We start from the raw sequence: 21,055 nt of genomic DNA, 5'->3' as shown, positions 1-21,055 counted from the left end.
ACAGAAATATTACAGTTTCAAGGAATATCATTATTATCATTTCAAAGAATATCATTCATTATCATTCCAAATAAATAATGAGTGAATGAATAAATGAACGAATGAATAAATGCCTGTAATCTGTTTTAAGAATGTATCTGGGGGTGCCTGGGTGGCTCAGTGGGTCAAGCCTCTGCCTTTGGCTCAGGTCATGATCTCAGTGTCCTGGGATCAAGCTCCACATTGGGCTCTCTGCTCAGCCGGGAGCCTGCTTCCCCTCTCTCTCTCTGCCTGCCTCTCTGCCTACTTGTGATCTCTGTCTGTCAAATAAATAAATAAAATCTTAAAAAAAAAAAAAAAAGTATGTATCTGGGCTGCCCTGTTCGAGAATGTTTGGGTCTGGGCAGAACATTTTTTCCTATTATTATTATTTTTTAAGAGTTATTGATTTATTTTAGAGAGAGTGGGGGAGGGGCAGAGGGAAATAAGAGAGAAATTCAAGTGGACTCCCCACTGAGTGTGGAGCCTGAAATGTGGGACTCAATCTCATGACACGGAGATCATGACTTGAGCTAAAACCAAGAGTTGGACGCTTTACCAACTGAGCCACCCAGGTACCCCTCCTTTTTCTCCCTATTATTTTGATAAATTTTGGCTAGATCGTCAAATAAACTGCTATTTTAGAACATGGCCTTTTGATAAAGACAATTTTACCCTCAGTTGTATTTTTTCTACCTTTCACGTTGAATAAAGGTGATATTTATATGACTGCAAGAAAAGCACTTTTGAGAGTTTTTCTGACAAGTTTGAAAGTTTAAACACTGCACCTTCTATTAGTTTAAGCCCTCCGATTTCTGAAGAGGTGGCCGGAAGCATTGTGAGCCCTTCCTTAAAGCTTATGGGCTATTCTGGTCCTGCATCTGCACGTGCGTGGCTGTTCATGGCACTTGGTGTGCAGGTGTGGTGTGTGTCTGTAGAGTGAACGCCCCAGACAGGTAGCCTCTGTGTGCAGACCTTCTCATTGTGTTGTCACATCGAGAGTAACCGCAAAGGCCTGGGATAAACTGTAACCATATCTGTATCGACTCTTTTGTTTCCCTCCATGTCCAGGCAGGCTTGCCTCCACATCCTCTCAGCCATCTCTGCTTTTTGCATTTTCAACGGGACAGTCCTTCCTTGTCCTGCACTGTGCCCGTCGTTGCACGGCGTTGAGTCCTCAGGCTTCCAGGCACTGAATGTTCCTAGCAACACGTCCTAGCAGCGTCCTTGGCATGACTCCCTCACGTGGCCTATGTTGTTGAAGAGCGCGAAGCTCGCCCCAGGCTTTCATCAGCCTGGTCTGCTGCTCTCTGAGTTAGAGCTGGATGAGACTCTCTTCCAGGATTTAGGGTTTAGGGCCTTTGCCCATCAAGTTCTTAGAGCAGAGTTGATCACAGTCCTTGGGTCTAGTCTTGTTTCTAGATAAATGCGAGGATCTAGGGTATTATTAGAAATGCGAGAGCTCAGCAGAAAACAAACACACCCCCAGCACAAAGGATAAGCCTTGAGTCATCTCTTTGATTCATTGTTTGTCCCTCTCTAGATGCCAGAGAACCTGTCAGGTGATGCCTGGCCGGGATGACAGGCAGAGTGCTGACCTTGGGCTCTGTATTTAGTTGGATACATTCAAGGGGACTTTTATTTACTTCCCTTTAAAGGAGAGAAAGATGTTTTAAAGACATAAAAGGAAAATGGGAGAGTTTGTTTCAAATCAAATGTTTCTTCCCTGAAAAACTAATAATGAAAGTGTTATCCTTTATTTTTCCTCTCTTTGAAAAGATACATTGAGACAAATGCAGTCATTGGCTTGAGACCACTGTGGAGACACTGTGTATCAGTTAAACACAAAGGCCTTGGAATCAAACAGGCCTGGTTTCAGAACCACTGAGCAGTGTGGGAGGTGGTTGTGTCTGTAAGCCTCAGTTTCCCCATCTGTGAGATGGCGACGATTAATGCCTGTCATTCAAGAAGACACACATATCCTTTGCACCTGTTGAAACTTAAGATTAAGGGTCCTGTAAGTGCTATGTGTTCCTGGGAGTTGCAGAGTGTTCTAGGTGGAGGAGAGAAGTCAACTTGCCATCAGGAGGTGTTTCTAGGCAGGCATTTTTGTTAAATTATCTAAAGCTCCTTCAGAAGAAAGGAACTTATTGATCTTTAGGGAATAGAGAATTGGTGTGAATTTTTAATTTTAAAGAAATAGACATATATATATACTTAACTCTGTGTTTTTAATTTTGTATTGTCTATTTTATGGAGGGTTTTCCAAATTGCGTCACTTCACGTCCCATGAAACAACTGCTGATATGGTTGTTACAATAAGTAAATAAATGTGAGAAATGTTTGGTACATCCAAAAATGTGCAAGAGGCAGAGATACATGTTATGAACTTATTTATGGGAGCACTGTTTGTGACTGCAATAGCTTAGAGACAATGTAGGTGTCCCAGTTAAATATGGTAGATGGCCTCCTAGCGTGATGGGAGAGCCACCTGCTGCAATGGAGAATGAAAAACCCAGTATACACTGAAGGGAAGAAAAAAATGTCCAGGCTGCATGGTTAAGTGAATACAACAAGGTGACATAGAGTGCATATAGCATGTCACCTCTCATGAAAGAAATGGCGAGAAAGAAGAATATCTCTCTGTATTTATACAAAGAAACATTAGAAGGATAACAGGGAGGGGGACTGTGTAGTGTGTGCCCTTTATAGCAGTTCGGAATTTTGAATTGTATAAAATTATGACCCGGGGGAAAAAAAATGACAGGAAATGACTAAAGAAATTTCATGAACTGCCAATTGGTCAAAGTCATTTTTCAATCTTTTAATGTAAAGTTGTTCACATGTAGCCTAAGGAAGAACAGAGTAGGAAGAACTCATGTACGGTACAGCCATCGCCTGACATCAGTAATAATCACTGATTTGTGTATCTTCCCCCTCTCTACTCTGGTGGCTTTTATTACTAACACTGAATTGTGTTCTTCAGTCATTTAAGTTAGTGACTTATATATACAGACACCTTTTCTTTTTTTTTAAAGATTTCATTTGTTTGACACAGAGAGAGAGAGAGCATGAGGGGGAACAGCAGGCAGAGGGAGAAGCAGACTCTCTGCCAAGCAGGGAGCCTGATACGGGACTTGATCCCAGGACCATGACCTGAGCCGAAAGCAGATGCTTAACCGACTGAGCCACCCAGGCGCCCCAACATGTCTTGTTCTTACTCTAGGGAGTCGCCCTTACCCCACAGGCTAGGAGCATTTAGAAGAAAAAAAAATACTTCAACTAAACCAGTGACAACGGAAAACATTTGCAAGCAGAAGCTTTAAGCTCTCCCACCTCCGAGTACTCAAGTTCAGGGTGCGAGGGCTGGGATGAACGGGCATGGTGGAAATTCCCAGGGCATCACTCAAGCTCTGTGACCTTGGTCAGGCTACTCAGCTTCTTTAAGACTCCGTTTCCTTAAAGAGAGATACAGATATCATCCCCCTCATCTCTTTTTGTGAAATTGAACGTGGCTCTTCCCATCCAAGGTGGTAACAGTTGGTGCGGGGGGGGGGGGGGGTGGCGCACGGTAGACCCGCAACAGCTGCTGTGGTACTTGTGTTACTCTCCTTACTATCCCTGCCGTGACGGCTTTCTCTGAGACCGACCCTGCCCTGCACCGCCAACAGATCATAAGTACCTCAAATTAGTCTTGCAAAGGGTTCAGCTCTGAGGGGCTTTTATGAGTTATAAAAAGCTAATGCTTATTAATTATGGAACTTGGAAGTCAACTTGTCATTAATCTTGCTCTAAGCTGATAAGGAAGTGCGAGTAATTTTCTCTCTCTGGTGATGAAATGATCACTGCTCACCAAGAGGGTCAGAAAAGCAGTGAACTGCCTTTGAAATGTGAAGGCAGGTCAACCCTTGCCTTATTCTGCCACTTGGGGCTTTGCCAGTCACTTCATCTATTACTCTTGTCAGATTAAGGACCTGAGCTCTTTCTCTGGGCCTTCTGTAGCACACTGGCCTTTTCTTTTTCTCCGCTGGCATCCCCTGAAATAGGATTTCCTGACTTTTTCTCCCTGTCCTGGGCCTTGGGTTCCTTCTCCTCACCGACGGTGGTGGTGCTGAGTGGCACCTGTAGGCGCTTGCACCGTGGGGGCTGCTGGGTTCAGAAGGGCAAGTGCGGGAAATCCAGCACCTGGGCTGTGGTGAGGATTAGAGGAGTCTGTGTGTGAAGTGCTAAGAACAGTGCCTGGTGCCTAGTGGAGACCTTGTGTGCCACCACTCTGGGCTCTCCCTGGCACCCCTTCTCTGTGTGTGACTTCCTGCGTGGGCCATGCCATGAACTGAAATGACTGCTTCCCAGATGTATAATGGTGGGTTAACAGGCAATTATTTATTTATTTTTGAGACACAGAGAGAGAGTGAGCAATTGCGAATGGTGGGGGAGGGGCCGAGAGAGAGGGAGAGACTCTCAAGCAGGCTTCACATCCAGCACAGAGCCCGACATGGGGCTGAATCTCACGACCCTGAGATCATGAACTGAGCTGAAATCAAAGGTTGGTCACTGAACAGACTGAGAAACCCAGGCCCCCCTAAGTTAACTAGTATTTAAATTGTATAGTTTCTACATCTCTGGCGCTCTGGCTTTCTAGAATTCATATTTAATTTTTCCATATTCTCTGACCGGAGCACAACATTGAATTCCTATGTTACTTAAAATTATTATTATTGTTATTATTATTATTGGTTTTAACTATAAAATAAGGTTTGCTTTAAGAAAACATATATAATGCTTCTTTGGAACAGACAGATGATGCTGCTGTCCCTATTTTCTAGGAGTTTGACTCTCTTGGCCAGACAGTTGGTTACTGCCTGAACAAAAATGGGGACCACGAGTCTTTGGGTCTTTTGCTGCCATTTTAGTCTGCTGGGTGAAGGAGGGGAGGTGGGTGGGAAAGCTGAAAGCTACGTATTAAATTTGGGTAGATAATACATTGCTTTTGTTCGGGCTGTTTGTGCCCTTTCTCTTTATATCTTTATGTACTTTAAGCCCTATTTTTTGAAAAAATTTAAGGGGATAAGTTTCCATTTATTTCTTTGTAACATTTGTTTATCTTGGGAATATTATTATGAGCATTGTTTTTCAAAAGAGTATTTGCGCTGCTCTAATAGAAAACACAATCATTTTTATTTAAATCACTCAACCATTTATATATTTCCTTTCTCGAACTTTTTGTTAGAAAAGGGGAAAATTAAAGGGGTGTCTGGGCGGCTCAGTCAGTTAAGCATCTGCTTTCAGCTCAGGGGCCTGGGATCGAGCCCCTTGTCAGGTTCTCTGCTCAGCGGGGATTCTGTTTCTTCCTCTCCCTCTGCCTGTTCGTGTGTGTGCGTGCGCATGCTCTCTCTCTGTCAAATAAATTAAATCTAAAAAAAAAAAAAAAAGAAAAGAGGAAATTAAGATTCCTGGTTCAGACCATGAGAACTCTCATCTTATAGAGCTGATCAGTGTGGTGAATAAGGCAAGTATGCTTGGTTCTGTTTCTAAAAGTACAGATTCCATGGGAATTATATACATTTCCATTGGCTGGGGCTATAAGATCAGGAACTGTTTGTATGGAGTACTTCCTGTGTTCCAGGCCCTGTTCTGTGTGCTGAGCACATTGTGGTTCGTTCACCGCAGCCCTGTAAATGGGCCCGTTTTACCGATAAGAAATTAAAGTATGGAGAGAGGAAGGAAGCTGCCCAGGCCACAAGTAGACTTCAGATTCCGGGACCTGGCTGCAGATCCTGTGACCCCATGTCTGGAGTTTCTAGGAAGACAGCCCGAAATCAGTGTATAAGTGATCCCAGTTTGGGATGGAAGACGAGTAGCAATCACTAGCGCTTCCACACCTCTGCATAGTGATTCCATTGGGAAGCCAGGGAACATATTCTGCACCTTTTCCCTCTCTGCTCCTTCAGTTTGGGACGTAAGTCTCTGGTAAGGCTCCAGGGCATTGAAGAAGCTATCATCTTGGGTGTCATTTGGTGTCAAATTAAGCAGAGTAGTGACACCACACTCTTTTGTAGACTGGAAACATTCAGGTTTCATGTAATCAGTTCAAACTTGAGGACTGCCTACTCAGAGTTTAAAAGAAAATCCTTTACTTCTTGTATCTTCTGCGCTCAGTGAACCTGAATGTGTGACTTCCTGGTAATGAACTTGGACAGGATGCCTTGGTTAATGTAAAGGTGTTTGCTACAGGACGTGATAGAAGGAGTGGCTGTTTAAAAGTCATGCTCTTCCCACGGCCTACCGTTTTATTTTCCAATCTGATGTTCTGTCATTTTGTCAGGAAGAGCTTAGATCTTTGTCTGGTAAGTGACTAAGCCTGTTTGTCTGGAATTAATGAGAGGCACTATTCTAAGCAGAAATTCATATAAAACAAGTCACTTTGGGGTGGTCACTGCAAATGTTTATCCTAGGGTTTTTTAAATAGTGACCGCTTTTAATATACTACTAAAATGTTGATTTCAGAACATTTGCTTTCTGAAGAACTTTCTAGAAGCATACCACTGATGTCAGGTAGATCTTATGGTCATTTTCTTACTTTTGGCTTTTAACTGTGAGTGTGTGTGTGTGTGTGAATGTGAATTCCCATTCCTAGTTTTTCATAAAATACGTGGTACTGAGCTAAGTCAGCTTAATACTTTAGAAGTCTAGAAAGTTATCATTACACCTATCTCAATGTATCTGAGACCATCCACATCAAGCTTATGTATGCCTTAGGTGTTTTAGTGTTTAAGGCACATTGGTATGACTTTGGGTAGTGTCTCTGTTTTTTGGGAGGGAGGAGATTATAACCTTAGTCAGCCTTTGAGTACATCTTGAACTTCAGTCTGCCTCCTGGACAATTATGACTAAAACTTCTGCCAGGAACACATGTAACTAGATTTAACTTGCTTCCAGTACTCTGGTGTTATTCTCAAGAAGCCAGAGGAAGGTGCGTGTGGTGGTGCTGTGCTTTTTTTTTTTTTTGGTGGTAGAGTTTTTATTCCCATAGCTGCTATGTTCTTTGTTTTCCTTCTGTGCTCTGGCTCTGGTGAAATGCATTTCAGTGGGGGTTGGGGGAATGGGGTGGAAGGAGTATTTCATTTGCCAGGCGAGGCTGCTGCTTCATGCAAGGTAAGATGGGCTCCCTGTGTACAAGGGAGGCAGCAGCCTCTGATCTGTATCAGAAAGGTCTGAAGGCCCCTGGGGCATCTGAATCAGGAAATGACGATGTCATTGTATTTGTGGGTGCCTTGGCCTAGAGCAGGCCTCTGCATCAGACGGCTGTGGTTTCACTCCTTCTAGCCCTGTGACCAAGTTATTTTAGCACTCTGTGCCTCAGTTTCCATATCCAAACTGTGGAAAAACACTAGAGGGTTAAGGGAATTAACACACATTCCATTTTAGAATTAGGTAGCTCACATTGCTTTTGTATTAAAATGGGGGTGGGGCCCTTTAATTATTTAGGAAGTTGAAGATCAAGGGGAAGAGCCTAGGGAGGAGAGAGTGTAGGCCCCCTCTCTGACCCTGCCTTATCATTTTGCTCTCCCTTTTTCTGTGCCCCATCGATTACCCCCATACCCCGGGGTGAAAATCGTGCAATGCAGATCTGGCCATATAATTCCCTTGCATCAACTTTACAACTATCGCTGGTGGAATAAGGCCCTTCATATGGCATATGAAGGCCCGGCCTACTTTTCCAGTCTTGTCCACCCGTGCTTTTCGGCTTCCTGCTCCAAGACAAGCTCTGGGTTAGGCAGCTGCACATGAAATGATGAACACAGTTAAGAAAGAGCAAAGCAGTGCATGTGAGTTAAGAACACTGGCGTGCTCCGAACATTGAGTACAAGTGCAAATGAAGATCTCGGGAGGGCATAAAGTGCTTTATAGTGAACCAAAGTGTATGTTTTGACTTTCAGGAAGTTTATAATTATGTGAATTATGGTTTAATGAATTATACCAGAATTTTGAGATATACTTTTTGTTTGATATATATTTGTTTAAGTAAATAGGGACAGCAGATTAATGGAGCTCCTGGAATTTTGGGATCTTGACAGATCACATGGTAACATTTGGTGCCACCCCTAGCATGAAGCAAGAATGCATTCAACTCTGGAAACCCAGTTTTCCACTCCATGTGTATATCATCAGCAAGACATACTTTAAGCAGCTTCCCATCCTATAACAGCTGCTAGCAGTTGTTTAAGCAACAACTTAAGGAAGTCTTACTGGGTGGACACGATGTGGGGATCCCTTTGCTCTGCTCGTCCCCTGGAATATTTCCCCAGCTGCGCACATTTAACTGCATGGGGCACATGGTTGAGCTTTAAGGGGGAGGGTCTAGGAGGACATGGGACAGATGGGACTTGGTCTTCGTTCTTCCTACCCTCCCTCCCTTCTCTTCTTCTTCTTTCCTTCCTCCTTCTCTTTCTGCCTTTAAGGGCCTGCAGTGTCATAATTAAATTTCATTTTATGCGTTCCCACAAGATGCTGAGGTCAGGAAAAACAAGAGTTGTTAGACTAAGAGCAGAGCAGTCCAACTCAGTTCTTTGCATGATCATTTCTTCATTTATTTGGCTGCTTCCCAGAACCTGCATTTGTTATAACAAAAAACGGCCCTTCCCTGGTGAAAAGGTGAACACCAGTTGTTTAGGTTTAATGAACCTGAAGTGGTTGATTGGCAGATCTTTTTTTTTTTTCTTAAGGTTTTATTTATTTGAGAGAGAGCGCATAAGCAGGAGGAGGGGCAGAGGGAGGAATAAGCAGACTCCCCACTGAGCAGGGAGCCCCAATGCTAGACTTGATCCCAGGACCCTGAGATCATGACCTGAGCTGAAGGCAGACACTTAACTGACTGAACCACCCAGGTGCCCTGGTTGGCAGACCTTTACTGAGCTTCTGCTGTGTTGCAGGCCTAACCCCCTGGGTGGATACAGTGGTCAGCAACAGGGACACTGTGTCTACTGCTCTAAGTTTACAGTTCAGGTAAAACCTATTAAACAGTTAACTATGGAATTTAATTTAAAAAATTTGTCAGTGGAGAGAAATGCATATGCCTGGGGAACCTAGGTTATAACAAACGCATGTAGTCTAGTGTAATAGATTGTCAGGGGAATAAATCTTAAATGTGCATGGTAAATAGGACTGATTTGGGGAAAGTTGTTCTTCATCGGTAACATATTAGAAGTTACTACATGTATCATAACATAGGTTAGAATTGGTAGGAAATCTGAAGAGAGTTAACATGTACTTACATTCTCTGGAATGTAAATTTAACACCTGAGTACACGGGATACACTTGAAGGCACAGTAGCCAAGGACTCTCTAGCTTTCTGAGTCACTAACTTAGCCTAACTTAATCCTCAGTCAAGTCCTTTGCTGGCCGTGGTTTGTATCACCTATAAAATGAGGTTCATGGCCTCTCCAGTTTCCTTTTAACTCTAAAGCTTGTATAATTTCAATACTGGAATGCTCTATTACCCCCATGCTCCCTAACAGAATGCCCTTCACACAGTCCTCTCGCTTCTTTTAACGGCCACTCTGTCGTTCCATGGCGTAGGCCAGGGATTTGTGTTCCCCAGTCCTTCTTTTTCCCTCATACCCATCCTGTCCAGTTTGTCAGCAGATCCTCTTGCTGACCATGTCTCATCACCTCCCCTGTCATCCTGGTCTTGGTCACCATCAGCTCCTGCCTGGGTTATTGAGGTGGGCTCTGAGGAGGTCCCCTTCTGTCGTTGCCCCTCTCTTCTCTCCATGGCAGCCAGACTGATGCCATTAAACGAAGTTGGCTTGTGTCCTGCCCTTACACAAAGCCCTCCACTCCCTCCTCATCTCAGACTGAAGTCACAACACTTGTGGCCCACCTGGCCTTACAAGATCTGGCGCCTAACATGATCTTGTTGACCTCATCTCTTCCTTCATCTTCTCCCTCACTCCATTCCAATCAAACTGATCTCCTTGCCACGTGTGCCTCTGCCACAGGGCCTTTGCACTGGCTGCCCCATTCGAATAGTCTTTCTGATATGTCCTTCAGATCTTGGCTCACATGCCACATCAGTGAGGCTTCCATGGCTATTCTGTGGTAAACTGCAGACTCCTCTACCCTGGACTCCCTCTCTCCTGACCTCTTTTTCTTTACTGCATACATCAGTGTACACTGTGTTCATGTTGTCGAGGTGAGGGTCTAGGCTAGCAGTATCACCATCACCTTGGGAACCTGATAAAAACATGCCTTCTGGGGGTGCCTGGGTGGCTCAGTGGTTTAAGCCTCTGCCTTCGGCTCGGGTCGTGATCTCAGGGTCCTGGGATCGAGCCCTGCATCTGGCTCTCTGCTCAGCGGGGAGCCTGCTTCCCCCTCTCTCTCTGCCTGCCTCTCTGCCTACTTGTGATCTCCCTCTGTCAAATAAATAAATAAATAAATTCTTAAAAAAAAAAAAAAAACACACCTCTGTGCTCTTCCACCACTAGAGCTGTTGAATCTGAAACTTGGGGGAGGAGTGGAGCCCAGCAGGGCGTATGTGAAGAAGCCCTCAGGTGATTGCGATGCTGGCTGAAGTCTGTGCAGCGCTGCTGTGTGTTGCACATGGGAATTTTGCTTCCTGACCGTATTTACCTCTCCTTCCCGCTGCTGCCCCAGCTTAAAGGTCAGCTTCATGAAGGACGGGTTTTCTATAGTCCTAGTGTTTCAAACTGGAAATGTCACTTGGTAAGAGCTCAGTAAATAGTTGTCGAATGAATTAATGAAAATATGAGTCTGTAGTACATGTAGACTAAAAGAACACTGAGCCATAGAGTTCAACAAGGTGATCCTCGTACTTTAATGATTCATCAGTGTTAAGAGTTTTAAATGTGAGGTTTTCTTTATTGTGGATTTAAAAATCTGCAGATTCTTTGAAGATTGTGTTAGCCTCAACTAATCCTTCTCCAAACTTTGTGGAAATGATGTAAATTGTTGCTTTAAATACTTGTGGCTACTGGAGTTGTGCTATTTTAATCACCTCCCATAGGGACCATTGCTTGTAGAGAGTACAGATGGGTCATCCTGGTTTATTGAAAGCTTCTGATATTAGAGCTAGTTAAGTGGAGATTTGTATGAAAAAGACCACCTGCAGGGTGTGTGAATATTGCATTGGAAATTTAGACTTATTAATATTTGATCTAAGTTGCTTGTGCCCATCTTTGCAAATATGGCCAGCCTGGAGCCCTCCTTTGACTTCAGAGCATGTGCTGGGCTTGGGAAAAGATACCTGTCAAATATGCTTACCTAGTGATCTCCTACAGCAGCTCTCCTAGTTCAGCAGAGTAGGTCTTAGAGATGGGGGACACTGAGGACTGCTGAGTGGTTGTGGATGCCTTTACGGTCATTTTGAACGTCTTAAAAGCCAATCATTCTCAGATCTCCTGGCTTCTCTCTCAGCCCTTGGCTCACTTCCTTACTACTGGGCTCCCCTCACCCACCGCTACCCCTGCTCTCATGCTGTGCCTTCAGACAGTTCGATCCCCCTAGGGCTCCGGTTTTTTCAGCTGCAGAATAAGGAAGGTTGACAAGACTTTCTCTAGGACCTGTCTTACAACAAAGTGTTAGTGTGGCCCTTCGTGAGCCTCAGTCACTAAAGAAATTCTCTCTCCGGTTTGAAAGCATTCAAATCAGGATGGTCTTGGGCATGGAGGGGAGAGTAAGCCAACTATCTATCCTGTGACTATTTTTACCAGAGCATCTTTACAGATATCCTGCCCTCACTGGGGAACTAGGGAAGAATGGATTTGCGATTTGGGGATCATCTGTGGTTTTCCTTTGTTCACTGTAATTACCACATTTGATAGAAAAGTTGACTGCTAGTGAGTGAGTCTGCTAGTGAGTTCATGGTCATGCCTATCATTGGACTTGAGAAAGCAGGCTCTTGCCTGGCACCTTCAGCACAGCTGGCCTGGGATTACCACTCCAGCCTTCCTGCATCCCTGCCTCTGCTGGTGCCCCACCAGGTATGGCCTCTGGCTCCACCTGTCACTGGAAATCCACCTGCTTTGGTGAAGGGCTGTGTGGCTCTCACACAGATGGGCAGATTATCTGTGGTTTGCTGTCATCTTAAGCGAGTGTTCTCCTTCACGCTTTGGCTAATAGATTGCATTAGTCAACTGAACTGTGAACCAGATATAAATTGATATCAGTCAACACTTACCCTTCTACCTTTTGGCCCTTTTAATCCTGTGTCGTCCTGAGTGTGAGAACAGGGAGAATGAGGAATTAGGGAGTGAGTGAAAGCTTGTGTAGCCTTGGCTCTTTAACCAATAATTCCCCCAATGTTGAAATTTTCTTGCTATTTGTTTATGGGGTCATGAATGAGATGTTGATTCCGTGAACAAAGTACAAACAAATGGCTAAGAACCTCTACTATATGAGTTAAAATGTAGCACCCTTAAAGGAAAACTGTTGATGGCAGTTTTGAGAGTCTACCCACAGGAGAGGCCAATCGTGGGAAGGTTTGCTTCTTTGTGTTCCTTTTATTTTGAAAGGTGAAAGTCTTAAGGGAATACAGGTATGATGTCTTCTGATTTTTTCTTTTGTTATCAGAAAAGGCTGTGGAATTGTCATTTTCTGATGTTTCAAAGAAGGTCAGGACTGCCTCTCCCTCCCTCATTCATAGTTGGGAAACGTCGGTTTTTTCAGAACAGCCGAGAAGTGACTCTGGGGCGCAGCCATAGGAAATACGGTAGACTGGGTTTTCTGAGTGGAGGCCTGGGACACTCTGTTGGGTTTGGGGGCTGAAGCCTAGAGAGCCAGAGAAGACCGCTGAACACCGTTTGCGTACAAGAAGGAATAAATAGAGTTGAAAACCAGGAGTCTGTTTAGGGGAAAGGAAATTGGGTGGAGAGTGAAGGTTTCAGAGAACTCTTTTTGGTTCTGTCTGGTCCCTCCTGGAGTGCCAGGCTTCCTCCTGAGCAGGACAGGTGGTATGTCCCAATCCATAATGAACTAGTGATTTTGAAGAGTAGGTAAGGTGCGTACATATTTATTGTTTGCGGAAAAGATGAGCAGATTCAAGGTTATTGCTCTAATCATCTCTCATCCACACACACTTGCATATCAGAGGTTAAGAAAGGAATAGTGTTACCAACATTCGTGCTGAGAAGGATACCTACCCGAAGCCTATCTTCTCAGTGCCCTGGCGCTCTACGGAGCAGCTGTTACTGATGGGACTGTTAGTAAGGACAGTGATCATAAATTATCTTCACATATTTTAAAGAAAAGATTTTGTACGAACGGGAGTGTGCCATGTGTGTGAATTGTCCGGCTTGACACACCCTTGAGCATCACGGGGTCATTTTTCTTGTGGGACATGATTTAGGCTTCTAGTATTGCCCTTGTGCTTGCTGGGTCATAAAATACATGAGCATGCACACATAAATATATTTTTCCTGCTGCTCTCTCTCCACTACTGGAGTTCTCTGCATCTAAGAGGTGAGAGAGGGAAGCCATGGTGTTGGCCACACTTTGAGATCATGCAGTCACACCAAATCAGGCCATAGCACCTCTGAGGAAGGCCATACCCTTGAGCAGTGCTTCTCCAACTTCCCTGTGCATCACATCAGCGAGGGCTCTGGCTACATGGCAGATGCTGACTCAGTGATACCGACGATCCTGGTCTGTGGACCCCACTTCTGAATAGCAAAAGTCAAAGATATTTCTTTCTCTCATTTTCTTAGAAATGTATTGTTCTGTTTCTGGAAGGTTTATGTAAGTGTAGCTCGAAACAAACTATTGGCAAAAAAAGTGAATTAAACTCTTCTTGTGGTGGGTCCCCCCCCGTCCCCCGCCGCCCCGAGATGCCTGTGTATTTATTTGTTTTGATTTGTGCCGCTGGCATTAAAAGTCATGCTTAATACTAGAGCTGTTTAAAACTCCAGAATTGCACTGTGTGCTAAATTGTTTTCTTGCTGATTTTACTGAGTCCTTTGGGGGATTACAGTGCCTTTGGCCTCTGATGCAATGGTTAACCCTTAGTGGTCAGGAAGCATGAATAAACATGGCGGGCCTGGGGAAAGGCCGGCGACTGCAGAGTTAAGAAGCCTTTGGGTATAAATGTCAGAGTGCTTGATGGGCAGGAGATTAAGCAATAAGGACATTTAATTATCTCACATAACAGAAGTCTGGGGCATTTGGTTCCAGGGTTGGTGCAGAAGCCCAGCGATATCCCAGAGGTCATGGGCTCAATCCTGCTTTCTGTTCTGCATCTCAGTATGTTGGCCAGAGCCTGTTGCCTTGGGCTGCTCACTCCCAGCATCTCATCCTCAGTGACAGTGCCCTCAACAGTCTGGGGCATGGGCAGTATGAGAGCCTTGTATGGTGCTTCTTCTATACAGGCAAAGGATTTCCATGCAAGAGCTTACACTGTACGCCCCTTGGATCTTATGGGCCAGGACTAGGGCAGACCCTCAGATCCTTCATGGGTAAGAGGAACCAAATACCATGATGGGCTTAGAGCACAATTAATCCCCTGAGTCCTTGCAAACAAAATCAGGATTCTGGCAGAGAAGAATGGATGGTTGTGGATGTTGGGTAGATAGCCAACAAGGACTGTTATTGAGAATCTATTGTTTTGAGATCCCCATTTTATAGCTTGTGAAACCATTGCTGGAAGCAGTTAAGTAAATGATGAGGAAGTGTAGTTGGGATCACCAACAGGCCTGTTTGATTCCAGAGTGCCTTCTTGGGGTAGAAATGGGGCTCCTTGGTACTCACTGTGTCCTTCTTTGGTGCTTCTTCTCTTCCTCTTAGTTTCAGGGATTGTTGGTGGGAGACTCACTGGAAATGGTCAGGACCTCAGAGGACGCCTCTGAGTAGGGGCCTCGTATCCCACGCCAAGAGTGTCACCATTTGGCCTCTAAAGTTGGGTTCCATTCATGGTGCTCTGAAACACCACTCTCAGAATGTGAGACAACTACTCCTGTGAGCAAGGTGGTGTTATTTCAGGAAGGGGACAAGCCCAGGGAGTGTTGGCAGCCACCATCCGGGGTCTGCCCCATCTTCACCTGGCCCCCTGGGATCCGGGCCCTGCTTCTTGCTCTGGGTTAGCTGTGTTCTGCTGAGCTTGGCACAGGTACCCAGAGGGGCGTTGGACTGGAGGCGTCCCCTCAGCCGCCCTCAAGTCAGCGCTGCCTGGGTTTGCAGGGGTCCTCAGCAGAGCCCCAAGGGGACTGCCCTCCCTAGTTCCACTCAGTTCTGGCTCTCAGTGCCTGGAGAGCTGATGGTGCTCTGAAGACAGCAGGGCTCCTGGAGAGGGAAAAGTCATCCCTATTTGATTTATAAACAAAAATGCAACAAACAGAAAAACTGGTGGAAAGGCTGCATATAAACGTACATTAAAAAAATGAAATTGGGAAACAGCAATTTGGTCAGTTAAAGAGGCTAAAAACATTCGGCCAGAGCACATGACCACCGGGGAGGCATCACAGTTGGAAGCGACCGTGTGGGCAGCCTGCTGATTCCTACAGACCGGATGGACTGCGGTGGCATTCTCCAGTCGCTTTGTCTGGGAGAGATTGTGACCCGAGAGGGATGCGGTCAGACCTGGACTCGGTGAATCTGGATGGAATATGCAGGATTGCAGTTGGAAGAGGGGTGCTTTTGATTCTGTACCTGCAAAAGCCTTTCCTGACCCTGGTCTGTAGTTTTCTTCCCTCGACCAAGAAAGCCAGCAGGGAAAGGGTGCCTAGGAGTTGCCAGCAAGCTGAGGACGATGCCTTTGGTTCTGAGGACTGGAGGCTGGGCACGTTAATGTCTTTCTTCCATTCATGCTGTTGAGGCCACGTAATGTTGCCATTTAAATTAATATCCCATGTTCCCACCTTAGCTCTCACCAGAAGGCCAGGGGTGTGTCTAAATCAAAGTTCTAGAAGCCCCCTGATGTCTAAACCCACAGGGTTAGAATTTTGTTTTTGTTTTTGGGTTTTTTAAAATAGGTTCTGTCCTTAATTTTATTTTTCTAGATCTTACTTATTTATTTGACAGAGAGAGCAATGAGAGAGGGAATACAAGCAGGGGGAGTTGGAGAGGGAAAAGCAGGCTTCCTGGGGAGCAGGGAGCCCAATGCGGGGCTCCATCCCAGGACCCTAGGATCATGACCTGAGCCAGAGGCAGACACTTAACGACTGAGCCACCCTGGCACCCTGGGCTAGGGGTTATTGTGAACACCCCGAGCTTCTGGAACCGTAAGTAGGGTGCTCTACCGCTGGCACTCCTTTTATAAAAGCAACACAGTAAGAACTCAGTCCGGTGTTTAAAACAAAACAACTTTCTGTAGTCTCCTCTGTTAAGAAAACCCTTGCTTCTGTTTTATACCCACAGTTATATAGTTGGCATTATTTAAATCATAGCACTTCTTTACATGCTTCTTTACTCATCCAACATTGGTAGCATGGCGTTTTAAGGAAACCTGTGGGACTCAGGAAGTCCGGATGTCCAGCTGGCAGCCCTGAAAATGTTCCTGGGTGTTTGGAAGCACACTTCAATTTTGTCCGTAAAGTCTTAAGAGTCTCTTGTGAGAAAATAAATAAATGAAAAAGAAACCCTGGGAGTCCACCCAAATTGTGAAGGGATTGTTTTGATGATATAAATATGACATTTCGGATTAACCAGGGAACCTCCAACGAGCTTCTCTGTGTCGGGTAATCACAACTTGAGCCTGACTCAGGGAAGAGCTCAGGAGTTGTGGAGTCTTAACCCCCTTATTCATCTTGCGTGTCCTTTTCAGTACGGAAAAATACACTGAATTTTCTCAAAATGGACACCAGGGCTAACGGGCTGACTCCTCTGTGAAAGGCTGTGGGTTTTCTCCAGACCCTCGATAACTTGCTATGTGGTCTTTGGCAAGGCATTTAATCTTTTTAATTCCTTCCTCTTCTTCAACTCCAATAGCCACTAAATCATCATATTTTCCTAAGAACTTGTCTAATCCTTTCCATTTCCAGAGTCTCTCTGAAGATACAGGCTCTGTTGACTTAGCTCCTGAACATCCTGTGTGAGTCCTTTCCCCAAATTTCCTCTTTGGTTAGAACGAGCGCCACGGTAGTCCGGGGGGCCTAGGGGGTCAGGCTCAGCTTCCCTTCCCTGGTTCTTAGACCCTGTGGCTGGGCTCCCCCACAGTCTTGATGCTTCCCCGCTTTTCTAGACCATGGCCACTGGGGAGAAGAGATGGGTTCAAGCAAGGAGCTGCTGGGGGTCCCCGCTCCCCCAGACCCCCAGCCAGCTGCTGGCAGGTCCGAAGGGATCTGATCTGTTGTAGCCTGTTTTGAAAATGTTGTAGGAAGCTCTGAGCCATCAAATGTTGATTCCATTATTCTCTAGTCAAGTGTTGAATTAACCTGAGCAGGTTTCTCATATGCAACTCAGGTCCCTCCTCCTAGGTGTGAGGAGCTGCTGTGGACGTTGGGGGCAGGTTAAGGTTAGGGCTGGTTCTTTACCTGCAGTGCCACTCCCAGCTTTTCAGGAAGTCAAGTTCCAGACCAGATTTTGCCCTTCGTTAGCAAGCAAGCCCCTAAAGAGTTCTCGTGCTTTGTTCTGTAGGCTCAAGGAAGTTCCTGCTCTCTGACCCTCTGGGTGAGTGGAAAAACCACTTAAAGCAGACTTGCTGGGGCTCCTGGGTGGCTCAGTGGTTTAAGCCTCTGCCTTCGGCTCAGGTCATGATCTCAGGGTCCTGGGATCGAGCCCCGCATCGGGCTCTCTGCTCAGTGGGGAGCCTGTTTCTCCCTCTCTCTCTGCCTGCCTCTCTGCCTACTTGTGACCTCTCTCTCTGTCAAATAAATAAATAAAATAGTAAAAAAAAAAAAAAGCAGACTTGTCAAAATTCTAGATGTAATTTTCTCGTACATGTGCATTTGGCTTCTAGAATCGAACTAGACCTAGGACTGGGGAGGGATTTAGCTTGCTCCTGGGCCTGGCTGAATTCTTCTATTCGCACAAGAGCAGCAAGTTCAGGTAAATATTTTAGCCGTTCTCTGTGCACTGACTATCTTTCCTTTCGTCGGAGAAGGGCCTGTTTCTCACATGCCTCATGCCTGCCAACAGGTGACCGGCATTATTATCCTCCAATAATAGCCCCTTTGGGGCCTTCACCTGGCTCATACTTATTTATACTTACAGATAATAGAAATACTGTGAGCATGAGCAGCTGCATCCGGCATAGCGAATGCAACCAGAACCTTCTGGCGCTGGGCGCTCTGGGTCAGAATGCCAGTTGAGCACTTGGGTCTCACAAATATAGTATTGCTATGGTGTGTGTTACAGTATAGGTGACTTTTAGGCCTGATAGCTGCTTGGGAGATTGGTTTGCAGGCTAAACCAGGGAGGCGTCATTGCTTATTTTGCCTTTCCTTTTTTTTGTAAGCGAATTTGTTGCCAACAACAATAGAAAGGAGAGGTTTTACGTAAAGATCTTGATATTTGCTTGCTCTGGGAAAGTGGGGACATCGGCCGTGCCAGGCCCTATTCCTCTACAGTGACTTTCTTTTCCAGTGGAATAGCAGGGACCTGCACTGAGAACGGGCTCCTGGGGAGGGAGGGCCTAGCGCCCCCTGTGCCGACACTAAGCATCGAGAGCCCTCTAATGGTTCAGACTGTGTGGATTCTTTTCAAGACCGTCCTCCCTCCTTTATTCCTGCCTGGCCCCTGGAGGTATTTGAGGGTTTGACCCCAGCAGCTGTCATACTCTTTTTCTTCTTGGCTCCACACTTGTGCTTTGCTGAGGCTGTTTCTCTGTCTGGAATGCTGTGTCCTTTGGGGCTTGCCTCTCCAGGTCTTAACCTCTTCTCCAAGGCCAGGTCTGAGGCCTCAGTGGGGGTGGAACCTGTCATGACTGTTACTGCCCTTGTTCCTCTGACTACACAGCACAATGTAGCTCTGTTCGTTGTTTCCTGGCCTCCGTCTCCTTGCTGGTCAAGACTTAAAGGTCAGGAAACTTATCTTTCTCATAATTTGTAAAAATGTTTATGGTTATCCCCTCACTCCAGTTCAGAGGCAGAGACTAGGAGCTTATGGATCTACCTCACATTTATCGGAAAGCAGATTTACACATGGTGGAAAGAAGCAGGAGGGTGTTATCAATACGCACGTCATATGAAGATAGGCAGAACCTGAGAAAGCTGGTCAGGAAACAGAGGCCAAGAAGCCCTGGTTGAAGGGTTGGTGGCCTCACATGGCTGGGGAGCGTCATGGCCTTAGCCTGATCCATGGGGACACTGGGCCCAGCATGTGAGGCCCATGCCCTTTCCTGGAGGGTCCCCTCACTGTCCATATCAGGTGGCTGTACTGTAAACCTGCAGATCTGTCCTGGGGCCTGGCATTCATGTGCGTACAAATAAGACCATTCTCAAGGTGACTTAATCACACACCATAAATGAGGCAATGGTGTTCGGTGCACATCAGTCTAACTGTACCTCAACACAAAGATGACTGTGAAAAAGCCCCACGGTGCCCAGACTCGGGATGCCAGAGGTGCTTCTGTTCTTCATAGGGGTGTGCTAATGGCCTCTGTGGCCCACATGGCTCTCTGTGGAGGGACCAGCTTCCCTGGGCCGCCGCAGAGCCTCAGGGGCACAGGCAGACTGTGAGGGACGGCAGTGGCGGTGGCGGGGTGTTGGGGTAAGGAGGGCAGGTCTGGTGATGGAGCTGGGGAAGAAACAGTGAGTCCTTCAGCAGGGGGAGGCTCCAAGTCTAGATTTGGGAGTAGGGACCACTGAGGAGGAAGAGGAAAAAAGGGAAGTCAGGTTTACGGGTTGTCCTGAGGGATTTTGACTCTATCCTGGGGAGGAGGAGGCCTTGAAGGCCGTTTGAGGGGGAGGTCAGGTGTGTGACCGAGGAAGGCCTGGTGGCCAGGACATGGTCCTGGAGAAAGCCAGAGGAGGGTGGAGGTTTTGGAGGCTGCTGCAAAGTGGGTGGATTCAAAAGATGTGAGGGAGCCTTTCTGCTCTTAGGTTGACAGGGTTCTTTCTGGTTTGAGATGCAGTTATTCCCGGACGTGGGAAGATGGCCGGCTCACTCTGTGTGGAGCCTTTGATTCCATGTGGCCAGAGAAACATTTATGGTTTCTGACCCAGGTGTATCTGGTTGCACTCCCTTCGCCATATAGACGTCCCTCTTAGGAAATAAGGACTCTTTTCAGTGGCTCTGTCCCCACACCCTCTCCGCATTCTCACTGTCCTATGCACGCTGTCTTGACAGAATAGGGCAATTTTCCTTTTTACACAGGTACCCTATGTACTTCGGTCAAAGTGTTGTCTCAGTACACATGGGCAATCCATAAGAGCCAACTGTGTATTTACTCTGGAGTCATAAGGGTGAGTAGATGTTAGGATTGGCGTTTTTAGTTTCTGGAATTTTTGTTCTGAGCTTTAAAGACATTTAACCATCTGTTTAAGGCTTTAAAGTGAGTGTTCTAAGTGGAGACTAGGAATAAATATGTGAATCATGCCGGATATATTGAAGGGGTATTGTCCATAATAAATTGCTACTATACATCTTTTTTTCAGCTGTTTTTGCAGCTTTAAAAAGGTCTAATGTAATCCTATGGTATTTTTAAGGAAGTAAAATATTTAATGTTAACTATGGATTTTTATCTGGATTATATCTTTTAGGGGAGATTGGGGTGTAGAGTTTTAACTGTTTTTTAAAAAAATCCATTTTTCCTTAGAGCAATTTCTACCCATATTCTTTCCTGTTTACAGATGTTATGTCCTTAGTATTATCTTGTTACAAAAAAATTTTTTTTAAAGATTTTATTTATTTGAGAGAAGAGGAAGCACAGGCATGCATGTGCCTGAGCAAGGGGCAGAGGAAGAGAAGCAGGTTCTCTACTGAGCAGAGAGCCCCGTGTGGGGCTCAATCCCAGAACACCGGGATCGTGACCAGAGAGCCTAAAAGCAGACTTAACTGACTGAGCCACCCATGCACCCTTGTTACAAAATTATTTTACTAGAAATGGAATGTTGGCTTCGTTGTTCACATTTTCAGGAATATAAATTA

At 45.6% G+C, this 21,055-nt stretch overlaps 1 protein-coding gene across 2 annotated transcripts in view; it reads left to right on the top strand.

Moving 5' to 3' along the window:
• The window catches only part of STK39 (serine/threonine kinase 39), a 300,163-nt gene that overhangs the window by 78,206 nt on the left and 200,902 nt on the right, over positions 1–21,055 (top strand). The window lies entirely within an intron of this gene.

This window comes from Meles meles, chromosome 9, assembly GCF_922984935.1.
Source record: "Meles meles chromosome 9, mMelMel3.1 paternal haplotype, whole genome shotgun sequence".
NCBI classification, from domain to species: Eukaryota; Metazoa; Chordata; class Mammalia; order Carnivora; family Mustelidae; genus Meles; species Meles meles.
The sequence above is the reverse complement of the archived record's forward strand: the minus strand, read 5'-3'. Positions and strand labels throughout refer to the sequence as shown.